At 52.4% G+C, this 25,477-nt stretch overlaps 1 long non-coding RNA gene across 1 annotated transcript in view; it reads left to right on the top strand.

Moving 5' to 3' along the window:
* The window catches only part of LOC137629150 (uncharacterized), a 111,211-nt gene that overhangs the window by 6,000 nt on the left and 79,734 nt on the right, over positions 1-25,477 (top strand). Inside the window, exon 2 of the long non-coding RNA XR_011041458.1 lies at positions 17,568-17,652. This is a non-coding gene — a long non-coding RNA (uncharacterized lncRNA). The remainder of the gene's footprint in view (positions 1-17,567; positions 17,653-25,477) is intronic.

The following is a 25,477-nucleotide window of genomic DNA, read 5'->3' as shown; positions in this document are numbered from 1 at the left end:
GCGCCCATGCGAGCGTAAGATTCCTATGGCACGCGATCCTTTCGCGCGTGATCCTGGACAGAGCCCATCGCGCGACCTCCAGCGCGATCGTCGCCAGGTGGACAGGTCATCATCTCGTACCCTTCCCCGCAAGCGCAGAACAGTGCGCTCGCCGGAGGAGGGGCGGTTCCCGGACAGGTCTAGGGACTCTCTCGTTTCAGCTTCTTTTCAGGCGAACCCTCGTTTGTCGACTCTTCCAAGGGATCAAACAATCCCCTTCCCTCCAGAGGGAGTGTCTGACAGCGCGACTGTCAGCCAGCAGCCCTGGTTCGGGACCCTGGTCAGAGCTCTTGTGCAGGCTATGAAGCCCGTCCTCTCAGACGTGGGTCACAAATCAGTGGCGGCTTTCTCCCCCCTGAAGAGGAAGAGAGAAGTCCCCTCCGTGGAGACACCTCCGAGGGCTATCCTGTCTCCTCGCAGATCCTTGCGCAAGGCTCCTTCCCCCCCCCAGACTTTCTCTCCCTCCCCTGCGGATGAGGATTACCCATCCTCAGGAGAGTCGGGCAAGCCGGACCGTTCCCCCATCGCACCAATGGGGGAAACTCCTCCTCTCCCTGAGAAGTCTTCTCGTTCAGTGGTGGAAAAGAGCCTGCACCCTTCGTTATTCGAGTCCTGTATCCTTCCCAGGAGGGAACCGAAGGACTCTTAAGACGATCCCCAAATCGTCAGCAAGGATCAGACAGGAGCCAGCTAAACCTTCCGAGGATGTCCACGTGTTCCCCCAAGAAGAGCCACTGGGGACAGGAGACTTTGCTGCCAGTCCTTCAGGAGGAGAGCACCAAGAGTCAGAACACGCGTTCTGGCAAGTCCTGACCCTCATGAGGAACCTCAACGGGATTCCAGACCCAGAGATTATTCCTCGTGAGGGTAAGGACACGGTCTTGGACCGTGTCTATGGCGTCCAGAAACCCTCTAGGGCCAGTGCAGCTTTGCCCTGGTCTCAGGGGATGAAGAGTGCCAGGGACAAGGTTGAGGGCCAGCTCTCTGAGCTTGCCTCCTCCAGTAGATCCAGCGCCGGTAACAAGCTCCTCCCTCCTCCACGAGTCCATCAGAGGAGGTACTTTGAGATCCTTGAGGAGTCTTGTTTGGGTCTTCCAATTCACCACTCCGTGGAAGAACTCACCGGGGGAGTCCCTCTAGAGAGACTCTCCAACCGGCACGTGTCCTATTCAGCTACTGAGACCTAAGCCAGGAGAAGGTGGCGAAGTGTGCCATGCTGGCAACTTCGTTGCTTGACATCTGGCTGGGGTCTCTGGACATCCTGGTGCGGTCTGAGGACCTGTCCAAAGAAAGCACCAGGAAGGCACTGGAGACATTCTTGCTCTCAGGCACGAGGACCATCGAGTTTCTGGCCCACCAAGTCTCGAGCTTGTGGGCCAATACGATTCTCAAACGACGGGACGCAGTGGCTGAGAGATTCCACCAGAAGGTCCCCAGTTCGGATGTTAGCAGGCTCAGACACTCTTCCGTGCTCAGTAAGAGTTTGTTTGAGCCTAAGGACGTGGAGCTAACCGCTGAGAGGTGGAGGAAGTCCAACCAGGATTCCCTCATCCATAGGGCCCTGACATCGAGGCCCCACAAACCTCCAGCAGCCCAACAGCCCCGTCCGGCTAAGGACATAAAGAAGACGACAGCAGCAAAGCCGAAGGTGTCTAACCCCTTTCCTGCCAAGAGCAGAAGGAGCAAGAAGTCCTCCAGGGGAGGTAAGAACCCTAGAGGAAACAGCCGAGGCCGTAAACGCTAGGGTTGGCAGTCCCCCTGCATGTCCACCAGTGGGGGGATGCCTAGAAAGTTGCGCGGCAAGGTGGCAGCAACTCGGTGCAGATATCTGGACGATTTCCGTAATCGGTCAGGGTTATCGCGTCCCGTTCACAGCTTCTCTACCTCCCCTGACAGCGAATCCAGTGTCGTTGAGCTCTCTTGTCATGGGATCGGCAAGAGGGCAAGCCCTTTGGGCAGAAGTCCAGACCATGTTGAAGAAGGACGCTCTCCAAGGGGTAGTGGACGGGTCCCCAGGCTTCTACAGTCGACTCTTTCTTGTAAAGAAGGCGTCTGGAGGCTGGAGACCAGTCATCGACCTCTCAACCCTGAACGGGTTTGTCAAACAGACTCCGTTCAGTATGGAGACGGCAGACACGGTCAGACTTGCAGTGAGATCACAAGACTTCATGTGTACACTGGACCTGAAGGACGCGTAACCCTGAACGGGTTTGTCAAACAGACTCCGTTCAGTATGGAGACGGCAGACATGGTCAGACTGCAGTGAGACCACAAGACTTCATGTGTACACTGGACCTGAAGGATGCGTACTTCCAGATCCCAGTCCATCCGTCTTCAAGGAAGTACTTAAGATTTTGCCTAGACGACAAGATCTATCAGTTCAAGGTGCTGTGTTTCGGTCTCTCCACAGCCCCTCAGGTGTTCACCAGAGTGTTCACCATGATATCATCGTGGGCTCACAGGATCGGCATCCGTCTCCTTCGTTATCTGGACGACTGGCTGATCCTAGCGGACTCGGAGGCAACCCTTCTTCGCCACCGAGACAAGCTCCTCGAACTTTGCCAGGATCTAGGGATCATGGTAAATCTCGAGAGGTCCTCTCTGCAGCCCTCTCAGAAACTGGTATACCTAGGCATGGTCATAGACACCAATCTCTACAAAGCCTTCCCATCAGACGACAGGATAGCAAGGCTGAGGAAGGTCGCGAGGCCTTTCCTCAATCGAGAAGAACTCCCAGCCCAAACGTGGTTGCGTCTCCTCGGCTACCTCTCCTCCCTGGCCCGTCTCGTTCCCAACGGTCGCCTCAGAATGAGATCTCTCCAGTGGCGACTCAAGTCCAGGTGGAATCAAGGACACGATTCCCCGGACACTTTGGTCCCTGTGGATCATGCGGAACGGACAGACCTCCAGTGGTGGGTGGAAGACGAGAACCTACAAAAGGGAGTGGATCTTCTCGTCCTTCCCCCGGATTTGATGTTGTTCTCGGACGCATCAAAGAAAGGGTGGGGGTCCCACGTTCTGAACCACAGGACCTCAGGCCTGTGGTCAGAATCAGAAAAGTACCTTCACATAAACCTGCTAGAAATGAAGGCCGTGTTCCTGGCACTTCAGAAGTTCCACCAAGTCATGGCGGGCCACTCTGTGGTGGTGATGAGCGACAACACCACGGTGGTGGCTTATATCAACAAGCAGGGAGGTACCTTTTCAGAGAAGCTATCCCATCTTGCAGTAGAGATTCTGAGATGGTCTGAAGTCCACTCGATCACACTAGCGGCTTGCTTCATTCCAGGCAAATGGAATGTGCCCGCCGACAGTCTGAGCAGAGCGACGCATATAGTGAGTACCGAGTGGTCTTTGGATCCTCAAGTAGCCAACAGAGTCCTGACTTTGTGGGGTTCCCCGACAGTGGATCTGTTTGCTACAGCACTGAAGTTCAAGCTCCCGCTGTACTGCTCCCCAGTCCCGGACCCCAAGGATCTCTGGCCGGATGCCTTCCAACAATGGTGGGACAACATCGATTTGTACGCCTTTCCCTCCATTCTGTCTGATGAGGAGGGTGCTCAACAAGACCAGAATATCGGTCAATCTATCAATGACCCTAATAGCTCCGCTGTGGCATCACGCAGAATGGTTCCCGGACCTTCTGCAACTCCTCACGGAGGTTCCGAGAGAACTCCCTCCACGTCACGAGCTACTCAAACAACCACACGCCAACATCTTCCACAAAGCCGTAGCTTCGCTTCGACTTCACGCTTGGAGACTATCCAGCATCTCCTCAAGGAGAGAGGATTTTCACAACAAGTCGCGAACAGGATGTCTGGTCACCTGCGCAAGTCATCCACAGGGGTCTACCAGGCGAAGTGGCGAGTCTTCTGTGGTTGGTGTCGTGGTAGGGGTATCTCTCCACTCAATGCCACTATTCCAGCAATAGCGGAATTCCTCGTGTATTTGCGGGAGGAAATGTGCCTTTCAGTCTCGGCAGTAAAAGGCTATCCCTCAGCCTTAAGTCTTGCCTTCAGGCTTAAAGGAATGGACATTTCTTCCTCGCTGGAACTTTCCCTTCTCATACGAAGTTATGAACTTACCTGCCCTCAGTCGGAAGTGAGACCTCCTCCATGGAACGTGGTTTGAGTTCTCAGGTCTCTGAAGAGACCTCCCTATGAACCATTACGCCAGACTTCAGATCGCCACCTTACCTGGAAGACGGTTTTCCTGCTAGCATTGGCCTCGGCCAAGCGAGTCAGTGAACTGCACGGTCTCTCGTACGAAATCGCCCATTCAAAGGGATGGGGGAAGGTAATGTTCAGCTTCGTCCCTGAGTTTGTTGCCAAGACTCAGAATCCGGGAGTGGCGGACCCTAGGTTCGACTCTTTCCAGGTTTCGAGTCTTCGTTCTGTAACAGATGACCCAGACCATCTCCTACTGTGCCCGGTGAGGAGTCTGAGATTGTATCTTAAAAGAACAGCTGCAGTTCGTCTCCAGGTGCAAACCTTGTTCGTGAGCACTGGGAAAACGAAAAGGAGGGTCACCAGGAATACTATCTCAGCCTGGATTTGCAAGGTAATACATCTGGCCTTGAATCCTGACCCTTCTCCGTCACGTCGCCCTAGAGCGCATGATGTCAGGGGCATAGCTACGTCCCTGGCTTTCAAGAAAAATTATTCAGTGACGCAGGTCCTACAAGCTAGTGTGTGGAAGCGTCAGACCACCTTCACGGCCCACTACCTGCAAAATGTGACACACAGGAGGCTCGATACGTTCTCTATTGGCCCTGTGGTGGCTGCACAACAGCTGGTCTAACCTCAGGCTCCTTAATGGACAAGTAGCAGAAGGTTGAGGGCATTGTTACCCGGTTTTAGTCTGTGTGAATGAAAAGATCTGTCTGGCCCTTATTCTTTTCTTCATCCTCTCCTCCCTTGGAAAAAGCAGCATCCTGGGTTCTCTGCACAGCTGACCTCAAACCACTGCAGGTAAACCATGCTCCCTTGTGTTCCTAGTATTAAGTGTAATACTGTCATGTCCCCATACCCTGACGAGGTGGTATTGGGAGAGTCCTAGCCTAGATTTCCATCTGAAGAACTCCAGGTCAACAGCTTATGTAGGCCGCAGCAGTTTCACAGCATGCTAGCAAGGAGCAGGGACTCCTTATTTCTTGAGTACTTACACACTCGAATATGGAGTCCCCGGGCAAGCCAAAGCCAGTATGGCAGAGACTTCCCTCCCTTCCTAAGGGTTGAGTCACCCCATGTAAATAGCGTGGTTTGTATATCAGTTACGGAACAAGTGACAAATTCGTAGATACAGTAATTTGTGTTTTTCCTAACTATACAAACCTTAGCTACTTACACATATTTGCCCGCTAGCCTTGTCCCCCGGGATAAGTCCTACCTCTAAGCAAAGTGAAGCACTCACTGGTGTGTGTGAGGGGGGGGTAGCTAGCTACCCCTCCCTACCCCCCGCTAACTAGCGGTGGGGTAGTAAACCCTCGTTAAAATTCTAATGGCTCGTCATTCAGCTATGCCGAAGTAATTACCCCATGTAAATAGCTAAGGTTTGTATAGTTAGGAAAAATCAAATTATCTACGAATTTGTCATTTTAGGGAAAGTACCTCTCTTCACTGAACAAGTTTGTTTGACAAGCAAAAGTTCAGAATGGAAAAAGTACGGTCTGTGCTGCTTTCCATCTGAGAGGGAGACTTCATGCTTTCGGTAGACCTGAAGAACAAGTACGTGTGCATCAGTGCTATAGAAGACTGTGCTTCTGACAGTCTATAGCTCCCAAGCTGTTCACGCTGGTGTTCACTATGGTAGCAGCTTGGGCCCATTTGCAAGGGATACGCCTGCTGTTGTATCTTGACGATTGGCTGATCCTGGCCCCCTCAGAGAGGCAGTTGCTACAGGATCTAGATCAGATTCTCGCATTTTGTCACTATATGGAAATTGTGATTTAAACTGGGAGGAATGGAATCTCATACCCAAGCAGAGGTTGAAGTACATGTACAGGCTGATAGACACGGCAGCAGTGAGTTTTGCTTTCAGACAGTCACATCAGCAAGCTCAAGGAGGTTCTGGAACTGTTTCAGTTCAAGACAGAAATACCAGCTCAGCATTGGTTTAGTCTTCTCTGTCACCTTTCCTCGCTGGAGAAATTTGTTCCACACAGGCACTGCCATCAGAGATCCTTTTAGTGGTGTGTAAAGGATCACTGGTCAGCTGAAATGGAGTCCCCACTCCATCCTGTTCTGGAAGGACAGGAGGCCTAGTCCAATTTTACCTGGTGGCTTAACAAGGAAAACCTCTCCCGAGGAGTCCCACTCGACTCTCCGCCTCCAGACATGCAACTGTTCTCAGATGTGTCAAACGAGGAGTGGGCCGCAGACCTGAACAACCTGGTTGTTTCTGGTGTTTGGTCACGAAAAGAAATGTACTTTATCTGTACATCATTGTTTTTAAAATGTAAGCACCTTTTCTAGCATTGCGAGCATTCAAAGAGCATTTCAAGAGGCCCTCTAGAGTGTTGATGAGCAACAGCACCAGTATTGTGGTGGTGTTGCTCATCAACATCACCAAGCAAGGGGGCACAATATCACACCCTCTCTGCAAGCTGATAAGGTGGATGCACGTCTGGGCGACAATCCATGCCATAGAATTATCAACCAAATACATTCCAAGCAAGAGAGATGTACTAGCAGACACACTCAGTTACCAGGGACAGGTAGGATAAGAGTGGTCCCTACATCCTTGAGTACCAGAGAAGCTTGTTGCCCTGTTGGGTTCACCAGGACCGACCTGTTTGTAGACTGCTGAACAGGAAGTGCACTTTATCTTACTCTCCCATTCCAGACCCATGGGCTGTGTTCGGAGATGCCTTCCAACACCCATGGGACCACCACTGTTCAGCCTGATCTACCCTATAATCAAGTGTGTGTTTGATTAACCCCAGACTCAGGATGACCCTGGTGGCTTCTAGATGGCCCCATGCCCTATCTGTTAGCTCTTCCAGTTGAGGTCCTGAGAGAACTATCCCTATGGTCCACATTCCTTGATCAGTTGCACCTTTAGACATACCACTAGTTTGTAAAGTTGTTGGAACTTCATGGTTGGAGGCTATCCAGTATCTCCTCCGAGGAAAAGGTTTTTTGCGCGACACTGCTTAATAGATGTTTGGGTACCTGTGACAGTCCTCTGCAGCTGACTTCTAGAGAAAGTGGGCCATCTTCTGCAATTGGTGTTGTAGAAGGGATACTTCTCTGGTCAAAGCAACTCTTTAGTGCAGATCTCGGCTTTTTCTCGTCTTCCTTCCCCAAGAGAAGCGCCTCTCAGTCACGGCTGTCAAAGGCTACCATTACTCAACCTTAAGCATGTTCTAATGACTGCAAAGGTATAGACCTCTCCTCTTTGTGGGAGCTGTCTATGCTAGTGAGGAGCTTTAGGCTTCTTCCCTACCCCCAGGACCTGAGGCCCCTGGAGTGGGACATAGCCCTCGTCCTCAAGGTTTTTTTTCCTTTTTTTGCATAACCCCTTTGAGCTTTTGAGAAGGTCGTTAAACAGAGATCTGACTCTTCTGAAGACTGTCTTTTTGCTAGTCTTATTTAGTTACCAACACTTGAGAAATTAAAGGAGGTCTCCTTTAGTTTTGTGCCAGAGTTCATTGCCATAGGATACGACCCCTGGATTTGAGACCTTTTCCATCCTCTCTCTACATGAAGCGTCAGGTGGTGATCAGAGATCTTTTGTGTCCTATGAGGGCTCTGTGTTACTATTCGAAGAGAACCCGACACCTCTGGCCTAAGTGTCAGTGTCGCTTTGGCAGGACCAAGAATGAGGTGTCAAGAAACAGTATCCTTTTTCTGGCTTCCGGAGACAATTCATACAATATACGCCTCAACTGCTGAGAGAGTCCAGATACCATCTACAACCAGAGCTCACAAAATTAAGGTTAGAGGCCCCACCTTAACGTTCAAGAGAAACACATCAGTTGACCAGGTGTTGAAGGCTGGGGTATGAAAGATCCAAACCATCTCTACTGTTTTTTTATTTATGGTAGTATACAGTTCTTTGACATATTTGTGTTTGGTCCTGTAGTGGCTGCTCAAGTAGCTGTGTAGCCAGCTGGGCTCTCATATGGGACAGGAAGCATCTTGTCTATGCTAACGTATAGATGTAAGTTGGAATGAATGGTAGGATGACTGGCTCTTCTTCATCCTTTACGAAGCAGTTGAAATGTTACATGCTGGATCGGACTTGATGCTGTTAAGTTACTTTTCTGAGCTCCATTCTTTAATCCTAAATAAGTATACAGTATCCCCCATCCTCCTTAATGAAGGGGTGGATGGTGGAATTTATACCAACCCATTGATCATCATACAGCTGGTGTATTATTCTGGATTGATTTCCCTTATGAGGGTAGGGCTTCTTGAGTTGACCATGTACAATTTTATCATGGTACAGTCTTATCATCCCTATAAAAGACAGATAGGAAGTGGCTGGAGTCATCTCCCTTGCTTCCGAACAGGACCAGACAGACTGAAATTTCCAGGGAAGAAAAAGAACAAACTAGTTTGCTTCTAGGGGAACTTCCGCCATACCAAGCAGTCTTCCTATTTAAAGAACAATGATTTGTATTTTGCCTAGGAACAAATCACAAGTTTTTGAAGTAATTTGTCATTTGTTCCGTAAGTGAATACAAACCAACGCTATTTACATGGGGTAATTACTTTGGCGACAGCCGATGACGAGCCATAAAGTTTTAACAAGGGTTTCCTACCCCACCGCTAGTTAGCGGGGGGTAGGGAGGGGTAGCTAGCTACCCCTCCCCCCTCACACACACCGGTGAAGATCCACTTTACCTCTGGCTCGGGAAGAGAACAGACGTGTCTGTGCTCTCCCTCGCTTTGACCGCCATATTAATCTGTTTTTGCTTTCTCTCTTTTGCAGTGTGTTTGAAGTTGGCCTCTACTGACAATGCGTACTTGCCCTGGACTTCCCGGCCGCCCTTGCGGGACCTTTATGTCGGCCGTGGAAACGGATCCACACTCCTTATGCCCCCAGTGTAGGGGACAACGGTGTGATAGTTCGAATTTGTGCATTGAGTGTAGGGAGTGGTCTATCTCCCAGTGGGAGAGGTTTGCCCGGCGACGTAAGAAGAAGGCTAAGAGGGATCTTTCTCCTTCCGAGGTTTCTCGGAAGAGAGAAATTCCTAAGTCTTCTTCTTCCGCCGCCCATTCCTCCTCCGAAGCTCCCACTTGGGCGGCCTCTTCTGAGAGGCCGGCGAGAGGTAGCGTAGACCATAATGTTGATGTCATTAACCAATCCCGTGGCGAGGGAGAAGTTGTTGCCTACCATAGCGAGGCGGCTGCCCCTCCCCCCTCGGAGGAGGTATTTGTTTCTAACAATGACCTTTTTCAGCTTTGGGCTTCCTTGGGGCTACAGGGTTCGCCCTCCAAGGAAGTCTTGCTTGGTATGATCAAACGGGGTGCGGCTGCCGAACAATCGTCAACCTCAGCGGACATAGATCCTCTGTCTGTGGTTGACGTTGTTGTGTCGGAAACATCCCGTGGGTCTGACCAAACTCCTGCTCCTGTGGCTGCGGTAGCAGAAGGCTCTGTCTCTCCCTCTGAACATACTTCGAGGGAGCAGCTTAGTCCCACGGTCTCTCCTTCCGCTGAGACTCCCTCTCGGGGGAGTTCTCTGGTAGAGATGCCTCTTCGGAGGCCTGTTGATGGTCAGCCTGCTGATCCCACGGCCCCTCGTGGGCGTATAAGACGGAAGGCTCGTCCTCCCCTTTGCCATAGAGGCCTTCCTTCCCCCTTCAAAGGGGTTAGGAGGCGCCTCTTGGGCTCGTCGTCACCAAAGTCCTCTGCGGAGGAGACGACTCGCCGTTCTCCTGATCTACCTGCTACCACCCTTGACCTCTCCAGGGATCGTTCGCGATCCCCGTCGGAGGATGGTCGTCCTTCTGGACAATGTGAGCTGTCACCTCAACCATCTACATCTAATGCTGCTGACGCGCTTTACGCGCCGGAGACTGCCACTGCGCAACCTCCTGACCCTTCGGGGTCTCAAGGACTTGAGCGCGCAACTGCGCCGCTCGCCCCTAAGCGTAAGGCTCCGCCTGCGCTCCCTGTTGCTGTTGTTCCTGCCGTTCCTGACAAAGCGCCTCGGCGCTCACCCTTGGGCGTTCGCGCCACTGTTCCTGTTGCTCGCCAGGGTTCCCCTGCGCGCCCACGCCCATCGGCGCCCCGTCGCCCTCCTGCAGTTCCTGATGTAGCGCGTAAGCGCCCAACTGCGCAAACGCGCCCTGCTCCTGTTGTAGCGCCGCCGCGCTCTCCTGCGCACTTGCGGTCAGTTCCTGATAAGGCGCCTACGCGCCCACCGGTGCCCCAGTGGCCTTCAGCGCTCATGCGCCCTCCGGCACCTCGCCGGCCCCCGGTTCCTGTTTCACCGCGCGCGATCCAGAAGGTTCCTGAGTTGCCGCACGGGCGCCCACAGGTTCCTTCGGACTCGTCGCGCCCTGGGGGGGAGAGACGCGATACGCATCCCCGCGCAATTCCAGCTCCAGCGCTCACGCGCACCCCAACGCGCCCACGCGCCGCTTTGGGCCCATCGCACCCACCTAAGGAGGTTCGCGATACAAGGGAATATCGTGATACGAGAGAGGTTCGCGATGCGCGTCCGCGTGCAGTTCCTGTTGCAGCTCCAACGCGACCACGCGTCGCGACAACTCAGCTCATCGCCCCAGAGGTTGCCAAGCCAGGGCACGGGAGCTCACGTTAATGCTACGATCGCGCTTGACGCGCCCCAATCGCGCCCTGTTCCTGCTTCACTCCCCGTGCCTGTCTTTAAGACAGCGGTGGTGGCGCAACTCACTCCACCTCACGCGGCTCGCACCTCGCGACCTCCGAAGCAGCGAACTCCGACGCGACCTGTTCCTGATACGCGCCATGCGCGCCCATGATCGCCCGCGCACCTAGCGTTTGCACAGGCGGGTAAACCGGTCCAGTCAGACCGTCATAAGACCTCTCGTTCCCAGGTCGCTCGCGACCCTGCTCCCGCACTATCGCTCCCTCAGCCAGTCCTACCGGACACCCTCTCGGGCGCTCCTGTTATCTCTCGCCCTCCGGGTCTGCACCAAATCACTGGGCGCCCGCGTGTTTGGCCGCCTCCTGTCCCAGCTCGCCACACGCCCACGCCATCGCCCACTCACGCTAGCAGGCATGTTCCCGCTCGGGCTTCCGAGTGCCCCCTCGGCCACGCTCCCGCTCTGTCTCCAGGGCGCCATTGTGCCATCGCTCCCGACCATCCTCCTGCGCACCATTGCGCCCCTGCGCCCGGCCCCGCCCACGCGGGTGCTCGCGCGCCATTTTCCAGCTTCGGGCCCTTCTCTCGCGCGATTTTCCAGCTTCGGGCCCTTCTCTCGCGCGATTTTCCAGCTTCGCGCCCTTCTCTCGCGCGATTTTCCAGCTTCGCGCCCTTCTCTCGCGCGCGATTCTGATCTGGGCCCGGTTTACGAGCCCCAGCGCGATCGCCAGCAGGCGGTTTTTTCTTTGTCGCGGTCCCCTCTCCGCAAGCGCAGACCAGCGCGCTCGCCAGAGGGGGAACGTACGTCTGACAGGTCTAGGGATTCTTCTCTTACAGCCCGACAGGCGAACCCTCGTGTGTCGACTCCTCCTAGGGATCTGTCGATCCCTTTCCTTTCAGAGGGAGTGTCTGACAGCGCTGCTGTCAGTCAGCAGCCCTGGTTCGACACCCTACTCAGAGCTCTCATGCGGGCTATTAAGCCAACACTCTGATTCGGGTCGCGAACCAGCGGCAGCTTCCTTCCCCCTGAAAAGGAAGAGAGGAGTCTCTCCCGTGGATCCTCCTCCGAGGCCTGTGCTGTCCCCGCGTAGATCCTTGCGCAAGGATCCTACTCCACTTCAGACCCTCTCGCCCTCCCCTGCGGAGGAGTATTACCCCTCCTCAGGGGAGTCGGTTGAGCAGGAATACTCCCCCATCGCACCAATGGTGGATGTTCCTCCTCTTCCCGAGAGGTCTCCTCGTCCCGAGGTGGAGAAGGACTTGCCCCCTTCGCTTTTAGAGTCCTGCATCCCTCCCAGGAGGGAACCTAAGGACTCTAAGACGATTCCAAAATCGTCTTCTAGGATCAGACAGGAACAGCCCAGAGCCGTAGAGGATGCCCACGTTTCCCCCCAGGAAGAGCCTCTGGGGTCGGGAGACTTCGCTGCAAGTCCGTCTGGAGGCGAGCCTCAGGAGTCAGAACACGCGTTCTGGCAGGTCCTGACTCTCAAGAGGAACCTTAATGGGATTCCAGACCCTGAGGTCCCACCTCGTGAGGGTAAGGACACGGTCTTGGATCGCATCTATGGCACTCAGAAGCCCTCTAGAGCCAGCGCAGCATTGCCCTGGTCCCAGGGGATGAAGAGCGCCAGAGACAAGATCGAGGGCCAGCTCGCGTAGCTTGCCTCCTCCAGTAGATCCAGTGCCGGAAGTAAGCTCCTCCCTCCTCCTCGTGTCCATCAGAGGAGGTACTTTGAAGTCTTTGAGGAGTCTGCGCTGAGCCTTCCCCTACATCATTCCGTGGAAGGACTCACAGGGGGAGTCCCTCTCGAGAGGCTCTCCAACCGGCATGTATCCTTCTCAGCCACTGAGATCCAGAGCCAGGAGAAGGTCATCAAGTGTGCTATGCAAGCCACTTCATGGCTCGACATCTGGCTGAGGTCTCTGGGCATCCTGGTGTGTTCCGAGGATCTCTCCAAGGAAAGCACCAGGATGTTAGGGCCCTCATCCATAGGGCCCTAACATCGAGGCCCTATAAGCCTCCGGCGGTTCAGCAGCCCCGTCCCGTCAAGGATATGAAGAAGACTACCGTAGCAGCGAAGCCCAAGGTGTCTAAGCCCTTTCCTGCTAAGGGCAGGAGGGGGAAAAAGTCCTCCAGGGGAGGCAAGAACCCTAGAGGCTCCGGCCGAGGCCGGAAGCGCTAGGGTTGGCATTCCCCCCGCGTGTCCACCAGTGGGGGGATGCCTGCAGAGTTGCGCAGCAAGGTGGCAGCAACTCGGGGCGGATGCCTGGACGGTCTCCGTGATATCCCTATGGTATCGCGTCCCGTTCACAGCATCTCTCCCTTCCCTGACAGCGAATCCAGTGTCGTTGAGCTCTTTTGCCATGGGATCGGCAAAAGGGCAGGCCCTTCGGGCCGAAGTCCAGACCATGTTGGAGAAGGATGCTCTCCAGGTGGTCGTGGACGGATCCCCAGGCTTCTACAGTCGACTCTTTCTTGTGAGAAAGGTGTCTGGAGGCTGGAGACCAGTCATCAACCTCCTGACACTGAACGGGTTTGTCAAGCAGACTCCGTTCAGTATGGAGACGGCAGACACGGTCAGACTTGCAGTGAGACCACGAGACTTCATGTGCACACTGGATCTGAAGGACGCGTACTTCCAGATCCCAATCCATCTGTCTTCAAGGAAGTACCTGAGATTTTGCTTAGACAACAAGATCTACCAGTTCAAGGTGCTGTGTTTCGGTCTCTCCATAGCCCCTCAGGTGTTCACCAGAGTCTTCACCATCATCTCTTCATGGGCTCACAGGATCGGCATCCGTCTCCTCCGTTACCTGGACGACTGGCTGATCCTGGCAGACTCGGAGGCATCCCTTCTTTGCCACCGAGACAAGCTCCTCAAAGTTTGCCAGGATCTGGGGATCGTGGTAAACCTCGAGAAGTCCTCTCTGCAGCCCTCTCAGAAACTGGTATATCTAGGCATGATCATAGACACCAATCTCCACAAAGCCTTCCCATCAGATGAAAGGATAGCAAGGCTGAGGAAGGTTGCGAAACCTTTCCTCAATCAGGAAGAACTTCCAGCCCAGTCGTGGCTTCGTCTCCTCGGCCACCTCTCCTCCCTGACCCGTCTCGTCCCCAACAGTCGTCTCAGGATGAGATCCCCTCAGTGGCGACTCAAGTCTCGGTGGAGTCAAGGACTCGACTCCCCGGACATCCTGATCCCCATGGGATCTGCGGAACGAGCGGACCTCAGATGGTGGGTGGCAGACAAGAACCTGTGAAAGGGAGTGGATCTTCTCGTCTCTACCCCGGATTTGATGCTGTTTTCGGACGCATCAAACAAGGGGTGGAGTGCCCACGTTCTGAACCACAGGGCCTCAGGCCTGTGGTCAGAATTAGAAAAGTACCTTCACATAAACCTGCTAGAGATGAAGGCCATTTTTCTGGCCCTTCAAAAGTTCCACCAAGTCCTGGCGGGCCACTCCGTAGTGGTGATAAGCGACAACACTACGGTGGAAGCTTACATCAACAAGCAGGGAGGTACCTTTTCGGAACAGCTGTCCCATCTTGCAGTAGAGATCCTGAGATGGTCCGAAGCCCACTCGATATCACTTGCGGCTCGCTTCATTCCGGGCAAGAGGAATGTGCTCGCCGACAGTCTGAGCAGAGCGACGCAGATAGTGAGTACTGAGTGGTCTTTGGATCCTCGGATAGCCAACAAAGTCCTGACTTTGTGGGGTTCCCCGACTGTGGACCTGTTCACTACAGCATTGAACACCAAGCTTCCGCTGTACTGCTCCCCAGTCCCGGACCCCAAGGCCCTCTGGCAAGATGCCTTCCAACAATGGTGGGACAACGTCGATGTGTACGCCTTTCCCCCGTTCTGTCTGATGAGGAGGGTCCTCAACAAGACCAGAACATCGGTCAACCTCTCGATGACCTTGATAGCTCCGCTATGGCATCACGCAGAGTGGTTTCCGGACCTTCTGCAGCTCCTCACGGAGATCCCGAGGGAGCTCCCTCCACGTCACGAGCTACTCAAACAACCACACTCCAACATCTTTCACAAAGCCGTAGCTTCGCTTCGACTTCACGCCTGGAGACTATCCAGCATCTCCTCAAAGAGAGAGGATTTTTGCAACAAGTTGCGGAAAGGATGTCTGGCCACCTGCGCAGGTCATCCGCAGGAGTCTACCAGGCGAAGTGGTGAGTTTTCTGTGGTTGGGGCTGTGGAAGGGGTATCTCTCCCCTCGATGCCACTTTACCAGCAATAGCGTAGTTCCTTGTGTATCTGCGGGAAGAAATGCGCCTTTCAGTCTCGGCAGTGAAAGGCTATCGCTCAGCCTTAAGTCTTGCCTTCAGGCTCAAAGGAATGGACATTTCCTCCTCGCTGGAACTGTCTCTTCTCATACGGAGTTACGAACTAACCTGCCCTCAGTCGGAAGTGAGACTTCCTTAGAACGGGGTTCGGGTTCTCAGGTCTCTTAAGAGGCCTCCCTAAGAACCATTACGCCAGGCTTCTGATCGCCACCTTACTTGGAAGACGGTGTTCCTGCTAGCTCTGGCCTCGGCCAAGCGAGTCAGTGAACTGCATGGTCTCTCCTACGACGTCGCCCATTCAAGGGGATGGGGGAGGTAACGTTCAGCTTCGTCCCTGAGTTTGTTGCTAAGACTCAGAACCCGGGAGTGCAGGACCCTAGGTTCGACTCTTTCCAGGTCTCGAGTCTTCATTCTGTAACAGATGACCCAGACCATCTCCTACTGTGCCCAGTCAGGAGTCTGAGGTTGTATCTCAAAAGAACAGCTGCAGCCCGCCCCCAGGTGCGGAACTTGTTCGTTAGCACCGGGGAAACGAAGAGGAGGGTCACCAGGAATACCATCTCGGCCTGGATCCGCAAGGTGATCCACCTGGCCTTGAGTTCTGACCCTCCTCTGTCATGGCGCCCTAGGGCGCATGATGTCAGGGGCGTTGCTACGTCCCTGGCCTTCAAGAAGAACTTTTCGGTGACGCAGGTCCTGCAAGCTGGGGTGTGGAAGCGTCAGACCACCTTCACGGCCCACTACCTGCAAGACGTGACACACAGACGGCTCGATACTTTTTCTATCGGCCCTGTGGTGGCTGCACAACAGCTGGTCTAACCTCAGGCTCCTAATTGGACAAGTAGCAGAGGGTTGAGGGCATTGTTACCCGGTTTTAGTCTGTGTGAATGAAAAGATCTGTCTGGCCCTTTTCTTTTCTTCATCCTCTCCTCCCTTGGAGAAAAACAGCATCCTGGGTCCTTTGCACAGCTGACCAAAACCTCTGCAGGTAAGCCATGCTCCCTTGTGTGCCTAGTATTAGGTTGTAATACTGTCATGTCCCCATACCCTGACGAGTTGGTATTGGGTAGTCCTAGCCTAGATTTCCCTCTAAAGAACTCCAGGTCAACTTCCAAGGACATGTTACTGCTCACCTTCACACACGACTTACGTAGGCCGCAGCAGCCCCTCAACTGTCTGCGAGGCGCAGGGGCCCCAACCCTTGAGTTCCTTTATGGACTCGGGTTAGGAGCCCCCGGGCAAGCCAAAGCCAGTATGGCAGGGGACTTACCTCCCTTCCTAAGGGTTAAGTCACCCCATGTAAATAGCGTTGGTTTGTATTCAGTTACGGAACAAATGACAAATTCGTAGATAATTTGTATTTTTCCTAACGATACAAACCTTAGCTATTTACAGTTATGTGCCCGCCAGCCCTGTCCCCCAAGATAAGTCCTACTTCTAAGTAAAGTGGATCTTCACCGGTGTGTGTGAGGGGGGAGGGGTAGCTAGCTACTCCTCCCTACCCCCCGCTAACTAGCGGTGGGGTAGGAAACCCTCGTTAAAACTTTATGGCTCGTCATCGGCTGTCGCCAAAGTAATTACCCCATGTAAATAGCTAAGGTTTGTATCGTTAGGAAAAATACTAATTATCTAGGAATTTGTCATTTTTCTAGCTATACAAGTGTGTCCTTTAAGTCCTGAGTAGAAAGGTAAAAGTGAGGCTCTTCCAACAGGTGATGGGGCGGAGCTACTCACCTGCATGCATCACCTATCATTAAATACCTCATTAACAAATTCAACGGCCATTTCCAGCTTGAGCCAAAATCATCTCTCTATTAAAAGGACTCAGGTTTGTATAACTGGGAAAAATACAAATTACTTTTAAAAAATAGTGATATTTCACTGCCATTTTCCATCATTACACTGATGACTGGCCACCTTCTAGTAATCCCCTCTTTCTTCTAAACCTTTCTATTTCTTGAATACCATTTGCAACACCTACGTTAGTTATGTAGTCCTCCCCAAAAGTTATCTGATACAAAAATAATTTTCCAAGTCAAATTCATATCATCACAAACAACAATAGTTAAGGTTTGTTTCTTGTCTTAATCGTACTTTCTGTTTCTTACAACATTCATTATTGTGGTAATTGCTTTATAAGTTGAAACTGTTCTGCATCCTGGTATTTAGTTCATAAAACTTGAAATGACTTGTTACTGTTATCAGTATTCATAATGAAGACAGCTTTTTTCTTTTTGTAACTTTTATTTTTCTAATGATCCACATGAGAAACCCATTCTTGTTACTTGAATTATAGTTATTGATAAAATAAGGTATTCCTCTAAAATACTATCAAATGATTCCTCTATTTTGTGTAGCTAACATTGTAATGTCCTAGTCAATCTTTACAATTTTAGTGTATTTTTTAAAATTTTCTTTATTACAGGAGTTAATCACCAGCATTATTCAAATCCGTGCTATGGTCGTCATCATTTAAAGTCAAGATGTTCTCATCACTACAGTATATAGAGGTAAGTCTAGTTGTCTGTTTCTATCATTAACTACAAATCATTTGTACCAGGGGGTTGATTCATCTCACCATTTACCCTAAGGTTAGGTAATATTATTATTATTATTATTATTATTATTACTAGCTAAGCTACAACTCTAGTTGGAAAAGCAGGATGCTATAAGGCCAGGGGCTCCAACAGGGAAAATTGTGTAGCGAGGAAAGGAAACAGGGAAAAATAAAATATTTTAAGAAGAGTAACATTAAGATAAATATTTCCTATATAAACTTTAACAAAACAAGAGGAAGAGAAATAGGATAGAAAATTGCGCCCGAGTGTACCCTCAAGCAAAAGAACTCTAACCCAAGACAGTGGAAGACCATGGTACAGAGGCTATGGCACTACCCAACACTAGACAACAATGGTTTGATTTTGGAGTGTCCTTCTCCTAGAAGAGCTAGACATTCCACCATCGCAATGACCATGTACAATTAGGCATGGAAATAGGGGCAAAGCTTTAAAGTTAAACGTTAAATGTTAAAGGGTGAAAGATTGGTCGTATGTGGCCTCTCACTCCTTCAGAGTTTAAACATAATCAAAATCATATTCATGCCATAGCAATATCATTATAATTAAAGATCAGATATGATCGCATTAGAAAGGAATAAAGTACCTGTTAGGTTAAAAATAGTGCTGGTCATCATTTAATAGAAGAATGCACTTTGGATTTTGTCAAATATATCTACTGCAGTAAATCTATGTTTACAGTACTTGAGAAATCGTGAAGGTTTGAATGTGGAAATAAAATGTAATAAATACTAATCATGGATATAAATGTTGATGTCTTAAAGTGTGTCAATTGGAAGTAGAACACTGAAAATTAGAATTTAAATACTTTTGAAATATTCATATTACTCTTAGTATACAGTAATTATTGTAAAAGTTACTTGTTTATAATGGGATAGATATGAATTTTACCAATTGATATAAGATATTAAGACTGTCAAGCAGAAATAGCATTCCTGAGAAGAAACTTTATATTACTAATTTTACGAGTTATATAAAGCACGGTTTGGTGTGTGATAATTAAATATCGTGGCAAAAGTGTATGTAGAAATAAGTGCAGGTCCTGCAGAGCACCTTTGGTACCTTGTAAAGAACCTGTAAAAAAGTAAATTTAAATTGATAGTCCAAGAAGGGGAAAATGAAAGCATGACATTTACTATTCACATTGTTGATGAATACAATCTAAGGTTATTCCACAAAGGCACGGTTTAAAGCTTAAAGGTGGAATACTGTACATTAGTCTCTATTAGATATTTCATGTCAGTGTTTTCAGACTTATGTCTGAATGGTCTCATTAGAATCAATGTTGATATTAATGCAGAACAAACAGTTTACACACAATCAAGTCTAGTTTCTTTATAAGGCAGCAAATAGTACAGGTACTTGAAAGAAATTTGTTCCGTAACTGAAATACAAACCACGCTATTTAATATGGGTTATTACTTTTGGCGTAGCTGAAATGACGAGCCATTAGAATTTTAACGAGGGTTTACTACCCCACCGCTAGTTGGCAGGGGGTAGGGAGGGGTAGTATACTACCCCCCCCCCCCCACACACACACACACACACCTGTGCTGAGCTTCACTTTGCTATCGGCTCGGGTGCTAGACAGACATGTCTCCTATCACCCTCGCCTACACTGACAGCCATTAATCTTTGTTTGCTTTTTCTTTTTGACAGAGTGTTTGGAAGTTGGCCTCTGCTATGTGGAAGTGTCCCGGCTTACCTGACCGCCCTTGTGGGACTTTTATGTCGGCGGTCGAAACAGATCCACACACATTATGTCCTTTTTGTAGGGGCCAACGGTGTGACAGAGATAAAGTATGTGGTGAGTGCAGGGAGTGGTCAACCTCCCAGTGGGAGAGGTTTTCCCGGCGCCGGAAGAAGTCGAAACGGGATATTTCTCCTTCAAGGGCTTCCTTGAAGAGAGAAAACCCCAAGGACTCTTCTTCCGTAGCCCAAACCTCCTCCGAAGCTCCCACTCAATCGGCTTCTTCCGAGAGGCCGGCGAGTGGTAGCGTAGGCCGCATTTCTGTTACCCAATCTTGGGGTTTGGGAGAGGGAGTTGCCTCCCATAGCGAGGCAGCTTCTCCTCCTCCCCCGGGGGAGGATTTAATTTCTAATGTTGCTAATGATGATTTGTTACAGCTTTGGGCTTCCTTGGGGCTTCAGGGCTCGCCCTCCAAGGAAGGCCTGTTTGACATAATCAGGGTAGGGGCAGCTGTCAAACAGTCGCCGACGTTAGCAGAGGTTGATCATCTGTCTATCGTCGACGTTGTTGTGGCAGAGGCTTCTGACGAGTTATCTCAAACCTCTGCTCCTGTTGCTGATATAGCTGAAGGCTTAGCTCCCCCCTCCGAACACCCTTCGAGGGAGGAACTAAGTCCAACGGTCTCTCCTGCAGGTGATTCTCCCCCTCGGAGGAGTTCACTGACAGAGACTCCTCTTCGGAGGACTGCTAACGGTCTTCCTGCTGCCCCCAGAGGGCGTATAAGGCATAAGGCCCGCCTTCCTCTCCGCCGTAGAGGCCTTCCTTCACCTCACAAGGGTGTTAAGAGGTACCTCTTCGGCTCGTCTTCGCCGCAGTCAGCTGCAGAGGAACCTCATCGCCGTTCACCTGCCCTTCCAGCTACATCCCTGGACCTGTCCGCTGATTGTTCACGATCTCTTACTCCTGCGAGACCTGCTGACCTGCCGTCGCCCTTCCTAGCTGCTGACGCACTGTGGGCGCCACGCATCCTGCGATCAAGCAGGCCACAGTCCCTTCGGGGCAAAAGAGACTTGCTCACTTTGTAGCAAAGTCCCTTAAGCGCCAGGTATCACCTGCTCGCCAACGTTCTCCTGTGCGCAAGCGCCCTACATTTGCTGACCCAGAGACATCGAACCAGCGAACACCTGTTCCTGGGACTTCGCGCCAGCGCTCACCTGCGCGCCGTCGATCCCCTGTGTGCCAGCGTTCTCCTGCTCGCCAGCGCGCCACTGCGCGCCTGTATCCTGATGCGCGCCCTAGATCTCCTACGCGCCAGCGCTCACTTGCGCGCCAACGTTCGCCCGCGCGCCCACGATCTTCAGATCTGGGCGCAGGAGGGAAGATACCATCTTCCCCTGCTCGCCAGCAATCTCCTACGCGCCAGCAGACACCAACGCGCCATCAGACCCCTCCTGCTCGTCAGCATTCTCCTACGCGCCATCGCGCGCCACGCCCGTTCGCCCATCGTAGATGTGCGCCCGTGTGCAAGGGAGGTTTTCCCTGCGCGCGAGCGCCCAACACTTTCACACTCACAGGCTCAGAAAGATTCTGGCGTCCATGTGCTCGAGTGCAATCGCCTCCACGCACGGGAACGCTTGCTCAACCTGCTGCACGCCCTAGGCTTTCTCCAGAACTCACCACTGCGTGCCACCGATCGCCTACGCACCCACACGCTCTATCGCCCCTGCGCGCTCCATCTCCTGCTCACCATAGCTCGCCAGCGCGTCAACTCGCTCGCTCGCCTGCGTGTCATCGCTCGCCTACGCGCTCCCTCGCCCGCGCGCCATCGCTCGCCCGCGCGCCATCGCTCGCCCGCGCGCCATCGCTCGCCCGCGCGCCATCGCTCGCCCGCGCGCCATCGCTCGCCCGCGCGCCATCGCTCGCCCGCGCGCCATCGCTCGCCCGCGCGCCATCGCTCGCCCGCGCGTCATTGCTCGCCTGCGCGCCCACGCGCACCCTCGCCATCACCCCCCCGCGCCCGCACGCGAACCAGATAAGAACCTATTGCGCGAGCGCCAGCGGGATTTCCTGTGCGATCCCATGCTCGAGGCTGCAGGACCACAAGCAACCAGGTCGTCTCCTTTACGTCCCCCCCCCCCCCCCCGCAAGCGCAGACCAGCGCGCTCGCCGGAGGGCGGGAGAACATCGGATAGGTCCAGGAACTTTCAGGAAGACCCTGTTGTGGTTTCTACTCCTAGGGATCGTACGATCCCCTTCCCTCCAGAGGGAGTCTCTGACAGCGCCGCTGTCAGTAAGTAGCCATAGTTTGGGTCCCTTGTCAGAGCCGTCGTGCAGGCCTTTAAGCCTTGCTTCTCTGAATTTGGCCTCAAATCATCGGCAGTACCGATCCCCCTGAAGAGGAAGAGGGGAGTAGACGACATGGTGACTTCCCCAAGGGTTAAGCTGGCTCCTCAGAAGTCTTTGAGGAAGGCTCCCTCCCCCCCCCAGACTTTCTCTGCTTCTCCTTCGAACGAAGATTTCCCGTCCTCAGGGGATTCTCGTGAGGTGAGGCGTTCTCCCATCGCACCAATGGGAGAAACCCCACCTCGCGTAGAGAAGTCTTCTCGGGTAGGGGTGGAGAAGAGCCTCTCGCCATCGCTGTTGGAGTCCTGTATCCCTCCCAGGAGGGAGTCGAAGGACTCCAAGACTGTTCCCAAGTCGTCCTCGAGGATGAGACCAGAGCCAGCCAAACCCGCGGAGAACGTCCACGAGTCCCCCCAAGAAGAGCCTTTGGGGACAGGAGACTTTGCTGCCAGCCCTACAGGAGGAGAGCTACAGGAGTCGGAACATGCGTTCTGGCAAGTTCTGACTGATGAGGAATCTCAACGGGTTCTCGGATCCTGAGATTCCCCCTCGAGAGGGCAAGGACACGGTCCTGGACCGAGTCTTCGGCACTCAGAAGCCCCCTAAGGCCAGAGTGGCTTTGTCTTGGTCCCAAGGGGTCAAGAGTGCCAGAGATAAGGTTGAGGGCCAGCTCTCTGAGCTTGCCTCCTCCAGCCGTTCCAGCGCCAGCAACAAACTCCTCCCGCCTCCACGGGTCCATCAGAGGAGGTACTTTGAGATCATGGAGGAGTCTTGTTTAGCTCTTCCATTACACCACTCTGTGGAAGAGCTTACCAATGGAGTCCCTCTAGAGAGACTCACCAATCGGCAAGTGTCTTTCTCGGCCTCGGAGATCCTCGGTCAGGAGAAGGTAGTGAAGTGTGCCATGCAGGCAACTTCGTGGCTGGATATCTGGCTGGGGTCTCTCGGCATCCTGCTACGATCCAAGGACCTGTCCAAGGAGAGTACGAGGAAGGCCTTGGAGACCTTCCTTCTATCAGTCACACGTACCATCGAGTTTCTAGCCCACCAAGTCACGAACTTGTGGCTAATTCCATCTTGAAGCGTCGTGATGTGGTGTCTGAGAGATTTCACGCGAAGGTCCCCAGCACCGAGGTCAGCAGACTCAGACATTCCTCCATCTTGGGGAGGAACTTGTCTTAGCTGAAAGACGTGGAAAAGGCAGCTGAGAGGTGGAGGAAGTCCAACCAGGACTCTCTCCTACATAGGGCTCTTACATCGAAGCCCTATAAACCACCTCCAGCACCCCAACAACCTCGCACGTCCAAGACAATGAAACCGGCAGTGGCAGCAAAGGCAACGGTGTCGAAGCCCTTTCCTGTCAAGGACAGGAAAGGCAAGAAGTCCTCCAGGGGAGGGAAAAATCCTAGAGGGAGTGGCCGAGGCCACAAACGCTAGGATTGGCAGTCCCCCGACATGTCCACCAGTGGGGGGATGCCTACAAAGTTGCGCGATCAGGTGGCAGCAACTCGGGGCCGATTGCCTGGACGATTTCTGTAATCAGTCAAGGTTATCGCGTCCCGTTCACAACATCTCTACCTCCCCTGACAGCGGATCCAATGTCGTTGAGCTCCCTTGCCATGGGATCGGCAAGGGGGCAAGCCCTTCGGGCAGAAGTCGAGACCCTGTTGAAGAAGGGTGCTCTCCAGGAGGTCGTCGATGGCTCCCCGGGCTTCTTCAGTCGACTCTTTCTTGTAAGGAAGGCGTCTGGAGGCTGGAGACCAGTCATCGACCTCTCAGCCTTGAACAGGTTTGTCAAGCAGACCCCGTTCAGTATGGAGACGGCAGACACGGTCAGACTCGCAGTGAGACCCCAAGACTTCATGTGTACACTGGATCTGAAGGACACGTACTTCCAGATCCCAGTCCATCCATCTTCAAGGAAGTACTTAAGATTCAACCTAGACAACAAGATCTACCAGTTCAATGTGCTGTGTTTCGGTCTCTCCACAGCACCCCAGGTTTTCACCAAAGTGTTCACCCTGATATCTTCGTGGGCACACAGGATCTGCATCCGTCTCCTCCGTTATGTGGACGACTGGCTGATCCTAGCAGACTCGGAGTCGACCCTTCTTCGACACCGAGACAAACTTCTGAAACTTTGCCAAGATCTGGGGATCATGGTAAATCTCGAGAAGTCCTCTCTGCTTCCTACTCAAAGACTGGTATATCTAGGCATGATCTTAGACACCAATCTCCACAAAGCCTTCCCATCAGACGACAGGATAGCAAGGCTGAGGAGGGTCGTAAGTCCTTTCCTCAGACGAGACGAACTCCCAGCCCAATCGTGGTTACGTCTTCTCGGTCACTTCTCATCCTTGGCCCGTCTAGTTCCCAAAGGTCGCCTCAGAATGAGATCTCTGCAATGGCGACTCAAGTCTCGGTGGAATCAAGGACACGATTCCCCGGACGTCATGGTCCCTATGGGGCCCGCGGAACGGACGGACCTTCAGTGGTGGGTGACAGATGAAAACCTACGAAAGGGAGTGGATCTTCTCGTCCTCCCCCCGGATTTGATGCTGTTTTCGGACACCTCAAAGAAAGGGTGGGGCGCCCACGTTCTGAACCACAGGACCTCAGGCCTGTGGTCAGAATCAGAAAAGTTCCTCCATATAAACCTGCTAGAAATGAAGGCCGTATTCCTGGCCTTTCAACAGTTCCAACAATACCTGGCGGGTCACTCTGTGGTGGTGATGAGCGACAACACCACAGTAGTGGCTTACATCAACAAGTAGGGAGGCACCTTTTCGGAGCAACTATCCCATCTTGCAGTAGAGATACTGAGATGGACCGAAGTCCACTTGATTCCACTATCGGCTCGCTTCATTCCAGGCAAAAGGAATGTGCTCGCCGACAGTCTGAGCAGAGCGTCTCAGATAGTGAGTACTGAGTGGTCTTTGGATCGTCTAGTAGCCAACAAAGTCCTGACTTTGTGGAGTTCCCCGACTGTGGATCTGTTCGTTACAGCGTTGAACTTCAAGCTCCCGCTGTACTGCTCCCCAGTCCTGGACCCCAAGGCACTCTGGCAAGATGCCTTCCAACAACGGTGGGACAACATCGACGTTTACGCCTTTCCCCCGTTCTGTCCGATGAGGAGGGTGCTCAACAAGACCAGAACATCGGTCAATCTCTCGATGACCCTGATAGCTCCGCTATGGCATGACGCGGAATGGTTTCCAGACCTTCTGCAACTCCTGATGGAGGTCCCGAGAGAACTCCCTCCACGACGCGAGCTACTCAAACAACCACACGCCAACATCTTTCACAAAGCCCTAGCTTCGCTTCGGCTTCACGCCTGGAGACTATCCAGCATCTCCTCGTAGAGAGAGGATTTTTGCAACAAGTTGCGGAAAGGATGTCTGGACACTTGCGAAGGTCATCCGCAGGGGTCTACCAAGCAAAGTGGAGAGTTTTCTGTGGTTGGTGTCGTGGAAGGGGTATCTCTCCACTCGATGCCACTATTCCCTATTCCAGCAATAGCGGAGTTCTTTGTGTATTTGTGAGAAGAAATGCGCCTTTCAGTCTCGGCAGTGAAAGGCTATCGATCAGCCTTAAGTCTCGCCTTTAGGCTTAAAGGAGTGGACATTTCTTCTTCGCTGGAACTTTCTTTACTCATACGAAGTTATGAACTTACCTGCCCTCAGTCGGAAGTGAGACCTCCTCCATGGAACGTGGTTCGAGTTCTCA

This window comes from Palaemon carinicauda, chromosome 37 (assembly GCF_036898095.1).
Source record: "Palaemon carinicauda isolate YSFRI2023 chromosome 37, ASM3689809v2, whole genome shotgun sequence".
NCBI classification, from domain to species: Eukaryota; Metazoa; Arthropoda; class Malacostraca; order Decapoda; family Palaemonidae; genus Palaemon; species Palaemon carinicauda.
Note: the sequence above shows the minus strand (reverse complement) of the source record. Positions and strands in the feature narration are given on the sequence as shown.